Here is a 13852-nt window from a genome sequence, read left to right as displayed (position 1 = left end):
ATTTTTTAACAGAATATTTATTTATAGTTCTAAATTTTTGATTATAGGTGCAGATTTTTCGGAACAACAAGATTGTAGACATTTTTCAATAAACAGCAGATCAGGTAAATATTAGTTATTTTCATATGTTGCATATGATGCAAGACAAATGCGTATTGTTTTTGTTTTTATTTTTTGCGGAGTAACAGTTCATTTGGCAATTGTTATATATATATATATAATATAAGTGTGTGTGTGTGTGTGTGTGTGTGTGTGTGTGTGTGTAGTGTTTGTATAATTATATAGTGTCTGCAAAGTTTTGAGTCGTGACACTAGAATTCCAAGTGACCCCAAGAGTGTTGCTTATTAATGAAAATATCAGTCAAATGCTAGGATAAATTAAAACAAAATACCAAGGATATTAGTTTCTCTATACTCGTCTATTTTGTGATTTGACCTGCGCTATATTTTTGAGTGAAATATTTCTTATACGGTACAAAATATAATAATTTCGATTGAAATTCTATATCGAGTTATAGTCGGATGCATTAATTAAACTAAGTACTTACCTCAAATATGGTTCTGTGAAATTTGCATTAATAAAATTACAGGCTTCTAAAAAAATATGTTTCTCTCGGGGGTTCTTTTGTTTACTATTTATCATTTCTATACAAGTCATAATTGAATCTCTTTAAGTATATATATATAAATAAAATATAAATGATTGGTTAAAAATGTTTTTTAATAGTTTTTATTTAAATTTAGATATTTTTTATTACTAGTAAAAACTTTGATATTTTTTTTATTATGTATCTAAATTTTTAAGTATGTTAAACAGAATACAATAATATAATATGATAGACATGTCTTAAAATAATAAACAATAAAACTAATATAACAATATATTGTAAACCTATATATACTCGTATTATGATGGTTGTTATATATTGCAGATTATCTTTATTAGATATTTTAACTATTCTTGTATAATAATTAATAATATTATAATTTATTGTCTTACACAATACATCAATACCATTCACTGCGTAACAACTAATTAAGATACAATTTAAATAGGATTATTATAAAACTAATGTTTTTATTAATTTGAATTACCCATTCATATAAACTGAGGCACAGAAAAAATATAATTTTCTTAAAATTATAATTAAGTAAGAATGAAATCGTTGTTCATTATAATATCAGTATTAACGCCTGTTTATAGATAAATTTCAAGTTAGTAGCTTATAATAATAAATAATAATCTGGTTAAATGAAAATAAATAAAAATTGTAATATAATGAATATAATGTTATAGGTACTCTTTTTTACACAATGACAATGAAAAAAAAAATTAGATTTTAGAGTGTATCAAGGATATGTGAATATAATAATTTTTATGTTACTTGTTATTATTTTTATTTATTAATGATTTTATAAATTTATATTATATCGAAAACTTTTTTCGTAGCTCAAGGCCTCTCGGATGTCGGAAATATGATCCCGCAAGCTCCCTTGCCACGACAAAGTGGCTCCCATTCAATATTTTAATAAAGTGTTATAATTTCGATAATCTTATTCTGTATTTTTGTAATATTATCACATATCACCTCAAATATATAAAACAATATACCTATATAAAAGTTAAAAAAAAAGTTCTAGAGAGGATCTATTCTGCTTTCCACTGCGCCACTGGAATAAAATCATGCTAGTAAAGATTAAAATTATAAGTTCAGAAATTTATTCAAAATTATATCTTTATTATTTCAAATATTTTTCAAAGTATTTAACTTCAAATATCCAAAATAGAGTCACTACAATTTATTTTTTGTTATATTGTTGACAACTGTATTCAAAAGTTATAAACCATTATTATTTATAACATAGAAAAATGTATTAAGTATTCTAATTGATATGTTTTAAAATTCTACCACAATCTCTTAAAATTCCTAGAATTACGTTATCGGATAGGCAGAAGATTTAGATTTTACTTTATTCGAAATTCTTAAATGCATCCCTATTTATAGGTCTGAACTATTGAACTATATATACATAAATATAATATTCTAAAATAGTAAATATTGTTTGGGCCAGCATTCAAATATAATGCCCAGATATAACGTATAAAAATCCGGGCTGCAATCGGAATTAGACCTTTATTTGTATTTATCTTTGGGATGTAGTTGCCAATTAGTATACAACTAAATTTTACCTTCGACCTTCACTTTATATATTTTATTTTGATGAATATCTTCTTCTTATTAATGCATGTTAAATAATCAAATTAATTGTTAAATGATTAACGTCACGTAGTATAATAATAATAAAAATTTATCATTGGTATTTGCTACTCTGAATCTTAAGTACTGTATAATTTTATATGGCTCAGAATCTGCCACCTTTGTAAATTTTCCCCCTCCCACTTAATACGCTGATGTGTATATCGTATAAGTCCTAAGACTTATAGAGATATTACATTTTTAAAGTTAAGTCCGTTATTTTTATTGTGTAGATGTGTATAAAAGCCGTTTTTTGAAGATGGTTTAATATTACTTTCTTTAGATTTTATAGTTTTCTAATTTTGTTTTGATAATATTACATTATAACCCTAGGTATAGGATTTCAATAATGTATATAATAGTGAGAGTTTTACTGAGTTAATATAAGGGGAGTTACATGTGTTGAAAGATGAACTTTTCAGCACATTTTGCACGTTGTATTCGCACTGAACTGATTGTCCTGTTGTCATTGTCCAGTGTGTTTTATTAGCTGAGAATTGAACGTGGCTTTTATGCGCTTTGTTGTGTCTACTTAATACCATTCACCGGAGCTGACAACTAATCAACCCTATCTACGGCGCGGTCGAACAATACAGTTGTAGTAGCGATGGTTCTCTAGGACTTATATTTTACCGATGACTCACTATATTGTTTGATTTGTTACTTTTATTACATTTGCCATGTGAAAAATGGATATTTGCCCTTTTTTAATAATGCGACAAAATAGAATTTCGTTCTCAGAATTCAATTTAATGTAAATTACTTATTATCTTTAAATGTATTAGAGACTCTATGAGTAGGTCTATATGATAGTGTATAGAAATAATACAATTTTTTAGTGGTAATAATATTTAAAATTATATCGTTGTTATAATATCATAATTATGTTATATTTCCGCGGAACAGTGGGTATTGTACTAAAAAATAAATATGTTAAAATAAGTCCATAGTATAAATAGATAATATCTTAATATAAATAAAAAATGTCATTACTTATGTTAAATTCATAGTAATATAATGTCGGTAGTTTTATGTTCCACGAATAATGATTTTAAATTATAACAAAATAATTAACATTTTTATTTATCATTTAAATAAGTAATTTCATCAAAATTTGAACTTAAAATATATCTATAAAAATAATTGTCCTTAAATATTTTTTAGATTTTATAATTTCAATATGAACTGCTTATGAGGAATCTTGTATTATGTTTTCATATCTTGGGTATAAAAACAAAAATACTTATGCATTTTTAATTACAAAATAATTTGTACATTTTTTAGATTTTTACGAATTATCAAAATTTTAACTTTAGATTTTCAAGTATTTATACCCAGTGAATAATTTTTAATCAACAATGTTAAAGAAAAAAAAATTGAAAACAATTCTTATTCCTGTATGGGGGGCTAAATAACTATGGTACATACTTCAGTGGCGTTATTTTATATTTTTCTATAGAGTTCAAAGAAATTAAAATGTTATATGATACACGATTACTAAAACGTAATTAAAAAAAAATCAAAATTTTTTAAATATATTCTATTATAGAGATGTTTAATAAACCATGGATAAATGTAAGAGTGGTTGATTTGTTTTTAAAAATTATATTATTTGAGAAAACCAACGCGTCTATTAACTCGAACTTAAAAATTATACATATTAGTTTCTATCATGACAATAATTTTCTAGCACTTATAAAATAAAAAAAAATGTTAGTTATATTTTTTTAACCCACTATTGGCTTTTAAAATTAAATACAGTGGCAAATGCCTAGCTTTTTCTCTTCCCTCTCTAATGACGCTATTGATTTGATCTTGTTATTTATCGAAAACTATAAGATAATACTATATTTATACACAGTACACAGTTTGTATTTAGCATGAAGAGGGATATTTATTATTTATTATTTTATTTAGCAGAAGGCGATTGTGATAGGTGAAAATTTCTGCATTTTCTATATTAATACGCGCAAAGAGAGTGTTTTAGTATTTTTCATGGACTGTAGATCTTAGTGTTCGACAATATATTTTATATTCATAGTGCGTAAAGTAAACAATATATATATAATAGTATTATACACTCCCTATCGCTCCTACTTGTTAACTGATAAAATGAGGGATATTAATAATATTTTCGCTCATAAATTCAAAATTTATAATACTAGTAATATTACTCGACTTTGCACGGGTTAAATTATTAATCTTTCTATCGTTTTTCGTTTTGCTTCAGTTGAAATTTATACCTATTACAAATATAGGTAATTACAATGATTAATTTTATGATTTTCTTCTTCTCATCTTCTTAATTTTAGACATATTTCCGAAATAACACAAAAATACTGGAGATAGATTAAATGATTTTTAAAATCCGACGTTAATCCAATATCGTTAAGTATTCGTCTTTATGTGTTAACATAAAAAATATGTTTATTGTTCATAACTAAAAAAGCAAATTATTAAAATATCATTGAAATTATATTGATAAGTATTTTGTTTCGAGATTTATTTAAAAAAAAAATGTATAATATATTTGTGTAAATTATTATAATATGATATATGTCTACTAATTTTTATAGTAATAAAAAAATGACATACTCGTAGAAATAAAGAAAAATTCATTTCAGGATTATATAATAAGATTGATCATATTATACTATTACTGTTATTTTGAATGTTAAGCCTCATGTCTGGAAAAACCCAATAATGGCCTCCGTTGTAATACCATTATATTAATTTATTCACCGCAATCCAAAATTAAATTTTTTTTTTTAATATTTGACCATTGTTTTAATATATTATTATTTTTATTACTTTTAATAATTCGTTATTTTAATATTTTAAATATTTTTTAGTAATTAATTCAAAATAAATATGTTAAGTAGGTATATAAATAATATATATTATTAGCGATATTACGACAAGTCAATAAAAGTTTCACTTGCCGTGGTGAAGTGATAACTGACTACTGACCATAGTATCTTAATATATTGTCAAAAACACGTTCACGTATTATAATATTATGATTCATTTTTATATAGTCTAGCGGTACTTTTGGGAAGATTTGTGACTTTGGGTTTCGGGCGTAAAGACGCCTGGTTCTGCAGTTGTCCACCCGAATCGGGCACATCAGCATTTTTTTTCTAAAAAAACGTACCACGGTTAAAAGCTCCCTGCTCCAAAAGTATAGTTATGGATAAAATACTGTTATAAAAACACGAATATCCTGGTACTATGTTCGTTTATTGACGCTAACAATAAGTTGTCTTCTGAAGACAAAAAGATAGATATTTTTCCGACGCGCCCTAAATTTTAGCATTAACAAAAAAGGCCTAGTAAAAGTTGCCTTTTAATGGTTAACTGCAGGTCCCTAAATGATTCAAAAATGTTCAAACATCACATATGAAAATAAAAGTCTAACAATCATGTTTGCCTATTTAGCATTTAAATATATATCAGAGGTTTCAAATGCGTAGAAATGATTCCATGCATGAATAATTTTCCACCGGAAATTGAATTGATATTTTGAGTTTCTATATCTATTAGGAGAAAACATATACTAATATTTAAAGTTATAAATTGAATTATTCTCGATAATTAGAGTATGAAGATTTTTCTAGATTTAAAATAAAACCACAATGGTTTACTATGATAAAATGAAAAAATATCTCTGTCTACCTATTAGGAACATTGTTTATCATTATATAATATAATATCAATTTATGTTATATTTAATATATGTTGCTGCGTTTACACATTTTTTTACAGTTATAAATCAATATATTCACTTTGAATTTATGCACCACTATTTAATTCTAAATGCGGTAACTAGTCTGAACATTTTTGAGAGAAAATTTCTATGTATAATTATGTACTACCTGATGATTGAACGCTACTAATACATATTCAACTTTTTATTTACGATAAAAATTGGAGGAAACTGATATATTTTGGGAGGTAACTAGACGTATGTACTACGTACTTCTATTAGTACCTACTTAGTACTTACGGTTGCAGAGGGATACTATCGTTGCATCCACGTGTAAAGATTATAATAATATAGCATAATATACCGGACATGCAGGTATATGCAGTAAACATTTTAAGGTCTTTTTTTTCGCACTGTTCCAATGTGAAGCCGATACTCACCGTTGTGGGTATATTATATATATTCCTATATAGGTAAAATCTTCTTATGAACATGAGTTTCTTCGGTAGGTATATATCGTGCATCGTATTCTATTACCATCGCTGTAGACGTAATTCTTATACACCTACAAGTATTTGGTTTATGTTACCTGTATACCGATATTCAATACTACATGTGATCGACATATTAATTATATAATATTTTGATGAAATTGTTTATTATACGAATATTCGATTACTCTACTAACGCGTCTTTTGCAATAGTTAATAGTGAATCATTATAATATTAATATTATCAAAAGTTTTCTAAACATCTTTAAATTGGCGAAGAAAATAGCTATCTATATTGTTTGAAAATATTACTAATTAAAATAACACTTCGGAAGTCATTACTCAGCTTTTTGTTTATAAAGTTTATGATTTTATGACATTACGTAAAGTTTTCATCAGTTTTTTTCTTAAAACATTTTTTTGTTACTCTCAGATACAATGTATTAAAAATATGTATATATAATAGGTATATGTATTATATTATACTATAATTTCTTGTTATAAGATTTTCAAACAAGAAGACGATGATAATCTTAATTCGATTTATATTTAATTGACATATTATCTTAAATCACAATGATCCGGTTTAAAAATTTATCAAAAAGGAAATATAATTACTTACTCTTGCTTAAATTATTTCAACGTTTTTTTTTAACAATATTTTTTAAAGTTATTAATAAGTTCATGTTTTTTTTAGATAATTATTTTTATGTAGTCGATTAAATTTAAAAACAGTAAAAAGTTCACATAATAATATGTTATGTATAATATTTGTGTTATTAATTATCTTATAGTTAATATAATATATACTCATGAATAAATATTTTATACAAGAATATTATAAGCCTGCATTTCTGCAATTATATCTACCGATTGACCTATAATTTGAGTGGAATAGATATACATAAAATCTCTCAAAAGTGTCAACATATTATTATTTTATTTACATCGGTAATAATACAAGTGTTCTGATATAATGACGATTTTCTCATATAAATGATTGTGTGCCATTATACGAGATATTTACAATTACTATATACACAGTAAATTGGTATCAACACTTAAAATGTTTAATTCTTTGAACTGTTTGTGAAGGTAGTTTTTTCTTTTGAAATGCGTTGGTATTCTTATGATCTATTATTCTATTATTACCTCTCAAATGCCGTCATAACGTTAATTATCTTTATCAATGGTCGTGAATCACAATTACTGTAATAATAGGCAATATTGACACAATATTATCCATGAATATAATTAATTTATTAATTAATTGTTATTATAACATTTTCATCCTGGGTGACATGTATCTGTTTGGTCGAAAATCAATAATACGATGGAGGAATTTCGGGAAAGCTAAATATTTGATAAATTCTTGTCATTTTATCACATATTTCATAAAATTGTTCAAGACCTTCTCTCAATTTTCTCTTGTTCATAGAACATAATACCTATATATATTTAGAGACAATATTACAGGTTGTATAATTATACACATATTATTAAAGTTTTTAATTTTAATGTTATTAGTATAAACGTACTTAGGTAAATATATAATTGTATATAATGTATATGGCCATTGTGTTTTATAATATAACTAGTTGATCCTGTACGGTATTGCCTGTGATAAATTAAATGTGCATGGATTTACCTCTTCTTAAAATCATTTAAATTAAACCGCATAGATTTGTTGTACAATTATTTGGGTAGTTTTGACCAAATATAAAGTACAGATCTAAAATCATATCCAATTATAATAACTATTTTATTTTTTTTAACCAATGGCAAAAATATATAAATAAAAAAAAATGATAATTTTTTGTGAATTAACTATGTATTTCACATTTATGTGTTAAAAAGTTAGTATTAAAAAAAAATCTATAGTATCCCGGATCTTGCTGAATTTATTGACGAAAATTTTATGAAAATTGGTTGAATACTGAAGATTTGCATAAGGGTTATTCGTTTTAAGCTTTTGATCTTATATAGTAAACACATTTACTAATTGTAGCCTATCCTGAATGGCGTTGCCTGTAAAAAATTAACTAATGGCAATGGATTTAACGTGTCTTAAACTCTATTAAAAGTAAACCATACATATTTTTTACACATTTTTTCTATTCCTTTTTGGTAGTTTTAACTAAAACATATAAAATACAGGACTATAGTTATATCTAATTATAATTATTAGTAATAACTATTTTATTTTCTCTAATCAATGGTAACCATAAATAAACAAAAAAATATTTGTTTTTACGATAGCCAACATATTCATGTGTAAGTATTTATTACATAACATCAGTAATGAATAATCATTTTTCATTGATGGATTTTTTTAGGTTAGCACTAATCGATATTATCGTCCACTTAAAATATTTTAATAATAAAAAAATAATTTTTTTTAAACTATATTGCTTGTATTGTAGAGATCAGTAACCACTTGTGCTATTGTCTTTAAATTTAAATTCATATTATTTTTAAAATGCATTTGATCAGAATCGTTTTATTACTCTATGTTATAAATATTATACTTTTATCGACGTTTTTAAAATATTACAGGTACCTATATAAAGTTTGCTTACGAGAAAACATTTTAACATTTATTTAGCACATTTAATATTACTGTTTATTATATATTTTATTTTTATTATTTACGTTATGGGTTATGATTTAACATTGTTATTTGATACGAGTTATCTTGTACTTAAAATTCAAACTTATAGCAACTTAAAAACTTCAATTTTTGAGCTAAATATTTGAGTTTATATATCATGGTTTGATTATTTAAAATCATATTAATGTTCATTGTTAAATTTATAAAATTAAAAAGTCAGTAAAATATCATCTTAAGTTAAAAAATTTTTTTTCAAAATATGTCCAAACATGTATAATTTTATCAATAAATTTAATAAATTTTAAGTATATAATGAAAAAAATATCAAAATAGATTTTACAAAAATGCGATGGTTGTTAAATTTCACCTTTTTTTTGTTGATATTTTTCTGAATTAATGATAGGGAAATTAAAAAAAAAAAAAGAATGACAATATGACATTGTACCATCTGTGACCAATTTTCAATCTATATCGATGTATTATAGATACTGCGACTGGAACAATATTAGATACGTTTTTTCTGCCAAAAAATATTTGAAAAAAAATATAAACCAATAACTAAATGTGATTTTGTAGTCAATGGATTTCTTACTCATAATCCAAAATGGAAAGTATATAAAATACATTAAAGCTGTGAATGGACTTATTTATTTATACATTGTTTATATTATTTAATAACATTATTCCTCATTGCCCGGATTATTGCCGTCAAAATTGACGTACATACGCATGTTAAACTATAATGAATTAGGGCTTGGATTTATTTTGTTTATTTTATTATTTTTTTTTACTCGATTTTGTATTTCACCCTAAGTAAACCACGAAATATAGTTCACGATGTCGTGAATAAAAACATGAAAATTGTTAGTAGATATTTTTGTGCGTAATGCGTATACTCTGTTCTAAAAGAGAACAATTGCTATTTGTGGTATCGTTAACGATGCGATTGGTTAGTCGAAAACCATGTGATCACTCTGTCACCGGGTTAGTGGTGGAAGATGTACAGCGCTAAATGAAAATCGGTTGTTGACTGATTGTTTTTTATATTACAGCAGTAGATACCGTCGATATTATTCATATTTTATAGTTTTCTTTGAAAAAAATCGATTTTTGTTCGCAGGCCAAACGTTTCTTGCTTGATCCGTATGTTAACATTAAGCAAAAATTTAAACAACCGATCATTTTTATTATGTATATATTTTTTAAACCCCCAAAAATTATAATTTTTAAAACACTGTTATTTAGATAAGTATTTATTTAATTTAAATTTATCTTAATGATTTTGATATTTTATTGTTGTTTTTTACGCTTGTGGTTCTTAAATAATCAAGACGGATATTATAATCAAAATGTTTTCAATTTAAATGCAGTTTTCAATATAATTAATATTGAATTTTATATCTATTAAAATATGATCCTTATATTCCTAAAAAAAAAAAAATACTTCTTTATTATACGTATTTATACCTAACCTTTAGACAAAAAAAATAGGTTACCTTGATAATATATTACTATAATAATATTTAAGGTTATATATTTACCTACTTTAAATTTATCTTAAACTTTTATTTTAATTTTTGTTCCTTAACTATAATTTATAAGCCATTAAAAAAAGTAGGTGATGACATTTTCTTTTAAAAGAATTTTAAGAAACAAATTGACAGTTTTAATTAAAATGTATAATATTATGTTTTATTCTTTATACTAGAGTATTTAATTTTTAAATCTCATTTCCTGATTTTAACGACTGAATCCTAGTTCTACATTATAATCTTACGAAATTATAATACTGCATTTGTTTTATGAAGAAAATTAAATATCACAGTAGCAGCAAAATAAGAATAATGACGAATGTCGCAATAGAATTTATAAATGTAATATTGCTCTTTATTTATGGATGAACAATAATTCTATTCATAACAAATTATTTTTAAATACGACAGTTGAACATTTTACAATAAGTACACTATTCTCTTCACAGTATTATTATAATATAGCGTTGAGAGAAGTGATAAATGAAAAGTGATGGTACCTAAATATTTATAACAATCATTGAATTATTTTTTATCGTGAGCGCCGAAAGAAATATTAAAAATTATTTTTTATATCTATTATAGTATTGTAGCTATCTTATATGGCATATTGAAATACTTTTCGATATTAATTGATGAAAGGATTTATTTTAAAACGTGAAAAGTGATAGATCACACAAATGTTAGACGTGTATTGTACAGTTAATTTTTTTTTAATTGGTTATATTATGTGATCAATCGGTATATATTTTAAGAATAATATATATTTTTTTTATAGAATAGAATTAAAATAATAATAAATGTGTTAAAATTATTAGGAATTATATTTTTCGGTTGTAGGTATATGCTTATCAGTGGACAGTGTAAAATGGTATACATATAATATTATAATGCAGATATTTGAATTCTGTTTAATCTTATTTTTATTGATATCCTAAACATAATATTATTTAGGTAATATGGAATATAATACAATTTAAAATGACATCTGTAATTTCCGTTTACCATATTTTTTAACTCGACAAAGGTTGATTTTACATTTCAGTTTTCGAGTGAAAACTCCAAAGAAATTGAATTATATGTTATTGACATATTTTTTTTTAACCTCATAATCTATTTCGTTCCCGATTTTCCTTTGTAAATACGTCGTGCACTATGTTATAATTAAGATATGATTGTATTATTGCATATAATATGTATTTATTTACAGATACAAACATTAATATTAGGTTTGGAGTCGTACTTTAAATACGAAAGAAAACCATAAAATAAAGATATTTTTATTGACATTTGAGTTTTAATAAGAATTTAGCTTTGATGTCGTCTTTTATACTGACTTAACTTTTTTTTTATTGAAGAGGATGTTGGCGTACTATTATTTGTTTTCTCTCTCTGACTTACACTACGTAGCAATTTTAGCTAATATTTATGGAATTCAACAGAATATTATCTAGTGCAGTAGTGCAACTTATAGGCTTTTATTGATATTTCAATTTTATGAACATTTTAAAATTGTACTACCCTATATAGCTATAACTTACTTTAAAATTAAAATATCAATAAAAGCCTATAAGTGGCACTGTATAATATTCTTAAATTTAGTTGGATGTAATGTAAATTCGCTCTAATATCTACTGTAGGTATATCTTAAGTTAGTATCTCTAGACCTAGAGTAGGTGTAGTTTTTTATAATATTATAATGTAAATATATACCAGTTGATATGAGGTAATACATACGATTAATATTTGTATAGAATACCAATACAACATGTGAATAAAATGATATTAAATATATTTATAATGTATAGTTTAATGTGTAGTAAAAATCGTACGCTTGAAATCCATTGAACAACCTTTAATGATGCAGTGCTCTCGTCAATATGTTAGCGATGACTTAAATAAGTAATAACTTTAGAAAATTAAGCCAGTATTATACTTTGAGAAACCACATCTATTTTTAGTGGATTTCTCTTCACGGAGTTTGGAAAAATATCCACATTGAATGAATAAAATCCGCTAAAACGAAGAGATAATATGAACATATTATAGTTGTGTAAAGATAACGTTTTTGACTAAACGGACGGGATACAGCATACATGAATTTGAGATTTTTTTTTTTGACTGATCGTCAGAATTATTTAATATACTTACAGCTATAAATATTATGAGAGCGTAAAACGTCATCTGAAAAGTTATTATTAAATTGGAATAATAAATATCAAGTAAAAAAGAGCGCAAACAATTAAAAAAAAAAAAAACAGTTATTAATTTAAAATCCCGAGTAGAAAAAGTCTCGGAAGACCCTTTTCTTTCTTGTACGTGTTTTATAGAGTTGTGCGAAACGCTGTTTATTATTCTAAACTCTACATTATATATTTATATATATATTAGTAAATAAATCTCGGAGTTTAAAAATAAAAATAATACATCCTCCGACATTAATGATAACAAAAGTACAAAACACACAATTGCAGTATGTAAATGTATAATATTATATCTATTATATAAAACAATCACAAAAATATTAACTCGGGAAGCCACGGTAAATAGTAATCATGAAGTATTTTAGCACCAATAGTTCATGGAGTTTTCATTGCAAAATATGTACTTATCGACATCTAGATATAATAATCGGACCGAAACGAATTGAAGTAAAAGCGTGCAATAATGGCATAATGCGTGTTTTATAAAGTTAAATAATAGTAATAACAATAATAATAATAATATTAATATATTTTCATATATATATATATATATATATATATATGTATAGGTATTAGGTATCTATATCGAGACGATCGTAATAATAATCAGTTGTCGTGAAGGACGGTCTTGAGAATTATTAATAATCGCCTAAAACGCGGCAACAAGTCGGGGTCCGAATAATGTTTTACAATCGCACCTACCCTGCGAGGACAGGTCATTGGCGTCTCCCTAAAGGAAACCTATGTCCTGTAGAATGTATACACTCACACATATCTTCGTATAAATAACAGTATATATGTATACGCATTACGCGCTTACTGTACACGTTTTATACAGAGTGATTTACCAAGTAAAATCTCCACATTTTTGCTCTTTCTTCAACAATACAGTAATTAAATATCTGACTTTTTGAATTTTTAGAAAGACTATAATATATTTTTCAAGTTTCTTGAAATTTTATATACTACCTAAGGAGTGTCATGAGTCGAACTTTCGTTTTTTAAATGGGGATCCTCCCCCTATTTTATTATACATTATTTGGCTAATAA

The 13852-nt window shown here is 24.8% G+C and overlaps 1 protein-coding gene across 5 annotated transcripts in view; it reads left to right on the top strand.

The window, feature by feature from the left end:
- Window positions 1-13852, top strand: part of LOC132929025 (uncharacterized) — a 162188-nt gene that overhangs the window by 24398 nt on the left and 123938 nt on the right. For all 5 annotated transcript variants that reach the window (XM_060994053.1, XM_060994050.1, XM_060994052.1 and 2 more), the window contains exon 2: window positions 48-104. The gene's annotated coding sequence lies outside the window, so the exon portion shown is untranslated. The remainder of the gene's footprint in view (window positions 1-47; window positions 105-13852) is intronic.

The sequence above is a fragment of the Rhopalosiphum padi genome, chromosome 4 (assembly GCF_020882245.1).
Source record: "Rhopalosiphum padi isolate XX-2018 chromosome 4, ASM2088224v1, whole genome shotgun sequence".
Lineage (NCBI taxonomy): Eukaryota > Metazoa > Arthropoda > Insecta > Hemiptera > Aphididae > Rhopalosiphum > Rhopalosiphum padi.
The sequence above is the reverse complement of the archived record's forward strand: the minus strand, read 5'-3'. Positions and strand labels throughout refer to the sequence as shown.